A 3018-nucleotide genomic window follows, 5' to 3' on the forward strand; every position below is an offset into this window, starting at 1 on the left:
AGGGAGAGAGGGAAATTGAAGAAGCAGTGGTGTAGGTTTAAGTCATGGGAGCAGGAGCTCTTTGTAGGACCTCCAACTTCAGTGGAAGGATTGCAGACTCCAGATACTGGGCCCGTTTGTTTGGTCACATCTGGGAACATTTCCTGGCCCTGGAGGGTTCCTGGACTCTGAACCCTTTGAAAGTTCTGATGACCTCAGTTAAGGATGTTTCAGTTCCAAGGCAATAAAGCCCTACTGTGATGGTCAGTTGCAAGAGGAAACACACTGACTCATAATTAAAAGTTAAGAGATGGCGAGCTGGCCACTGGAAGCCTCTGTGAAAGTTAATTTTACACCGACTTGACTGGGCAATCAAACATTACTCTGAATGTCCAGTGTCCATCAACTGATAAATGGGTAAACCAAATATGCTCTATCTATGCAATTAAATATTAATCAGCCATAAAAAGAATGAAGTTCTGACACATGTTGTCCCATGGATGAGCCATTATGCTAAGTGAATTAAGTCAGACACAAAAAGCCACATAGTGTATGGTTCCATTCATGTGAAATGTCCAGAATAGGAAGATCTATAGAGACGGATAGTAGATTAGATGTTGCCTAGGGTTGGGGGGACAAGGGGATAATAGCTAATAGCTAGACAGCATATTAAAAAGCAAAGTCATTATTTTGCTCACAAAGGTCCGTACAATCAAAGCTATGGTTTTTCCAGTAGTCATGTATGGATGTGAGAGTTGGACCATAAAGAAGGCTGAGCACCAAAGAAAAGATGGTTTTAAACTGTGGTGTTGGAAAAGACTCTTGAGAGTCCCTTGGACTGCAAGGAGATCCAACCAGTCCATCCTAAAGGAAATCAGTCCTGAATATTCATTGGAAGAACGGATGCTGAAGCTGAAGCTCCGATACTTTGGTCACCTGATGAGAAGAGCCAACTCATTGGAAAAGACCCTGATGCTGGGCACGATTGAAGGAAGGAGGAGAAAGGGAAGACAGAGGATGAGATGGTTGGATGACATCACTGATTCAATGGACGTGAGTTTGAGCACGCTCTGGGAGATGGTGAGGGACAGGGAAGCCTGGCGTGCTGCAGTCCATGAGGCTGCAAAGAGTCAGACACAACTGAGTGACAGAACAACAGCTAATAGCTTTTGGAGATGATGAAAATTGATTGTGATGATAGTTGCATGTATCTGTGAATATACTAAAAACCATGGAATGGTATACTTTTAAATCGGTAAAGTATATGATGTGTGAATTATATGTCAATAAAGCTGTTTTTTGCGGTTGTTGTTTTTTTAAGAAACTCTTTCTTGTGATCTTTGCAATCTGGAATCTGTGTTTTTCTCCCAGGATAGAGAGCCTAGTCTTCATGGGACCATCACCCCCATTACTCTAACTGCCCCTCCCACATCCCTGAGTGTGGGGCCCCAAATGCTGGCCCATGCATGGGACCCGAGTTAAGTCTCCTACACTCCCCTGGACCCTCATGTCCATGCAGGGGAGCCAGGGCCTCTGGAGGACCCCCTCCATGTCTGTGCTGCCCCCACCCACCCTGTGTTGGTACCATCCACAAACTCCAGCTTTGCTTTAGCTGTCTTCTTTGGCCCTGCCGGCCAAACAGCACTCTCTGATCCCCACCCTTACACACCCTCCAGCCCTTGCTTGTGGCCCCACCATCTTGTCCAGGATCATGCCTGATGGCCCTTTGCTTGCCTTCCTGGACTCCCCCTCCCATCTTGTGGGGTCACGCCTGGAGCTCTGGGGTCAGCCTCCCCTCTTCCACCCTGATGCCCTGTCCACCCAGCTCTTTGCTGCTCCCCTCTCTGCCACCACCTCCAGCCCAGGATGTGACCCTCTGTGCACTTTCACTCACGGTCACAGGGGCGGTGACTGCCAGCAGTGGGGGCTGCTGGGCGCAGTTGGCTGGAGCCCGCAGTGGGGACCCTTTGGGCAGCGATCCATCGGTGTCTCCTCCACCTGCACGGGCCTCCCCTTCCAGTGAGTTCTCTGCTCACCTGCCTCAGCAAACTGGCCCAGGTGCCAGGAGCCTTGCAGAGTGGTTTCATAATTGTGAAAACCTGGAAACCGCCCAAGTGTTCGTCAAGGGGACGCTGCAGGGCTCAAAGGCAGGCTAGTCATGGAAAGGAGAACCACCTGCCAGTCCAGGAAGGATCCAGACCCACGTGGGTCTACTCACACGGAGCTTGAAAACATATTGAGTGCAAAACACAAGAAGCTGCTTATGCAGTATGATACCACTTAAGAAAGGGAAAAAAAAATCCACAGAGGACTGCTACCTCTTTTAAGGCATCTTGGTATATTTGTAAAATCAAGAGGAGAAAAATCCTTCGTAGATGCCTCTGGGGAAGGGGAGAAAGGGGCGGGGCTGGGACGGTGGATTTTACCAGGGATGTTCTAATTTTTTTCAAAAGGAGAATAGATCCTTGTATGACACATGTAATTTATCATATCTGAAGAGAGACAAAGAATTCCAACAGCTGAGCCACATGCCCCCTTGGGCCAGCCTCGCTCCTGGCTCCCCACCCACCCCTGCCCCTTGGACTTTCCTGTATCCTCACCCTTCTCGCTGGACCCAGAGCTGAAGGCTGTTAGATCTTCCATTTAAAACTCCTCATCCACACCGCCCGCACTGGGGAGTTTCTTATTCCCTTTCAGATGTAACTGTCTGTCACCAATAATAGTCTTTTTCGATTTCATTTCCTTCAGCTCCTGCCAGCCACTCGAGAGCCGCCTTCCCATCCCCACTGTGGCCGCCCCCCCTCACTCAGCCCCAAGTCAGAGGGAAAAAAAAATACATTTTTGCCTTTACCATGATGTATGCGATCCCATAAAATAGTGAAACAGATATGAAAGGTTGAGAGAAGGTAGATAAATGGCTCCTATTATTCTACCAATCAAATGAAATACCTCTCCACGTCCTCATTTGAATGATAATAAAACTCCGAGAGGCTGCTGGTTCGCTGTTGTCATCGCTGGCAGCAGCCTCTCGGAGTTTTA

The sequence above is a fragment of the Bison bison genome, unplaced genomic scaffold, assembly GCF_000754665.1.
Source record: "Bison bison bison isolate TAMUID 2011002044 unplaced genomic scaffold, Bison_UMD1.0 scf7180017864238, whole genome shotgun sequence".
NCBI lineage: Eukaryota > Metazoa > Chordata > Mammalia > Artiodactyla > Bovidae > Bison > Bison bison.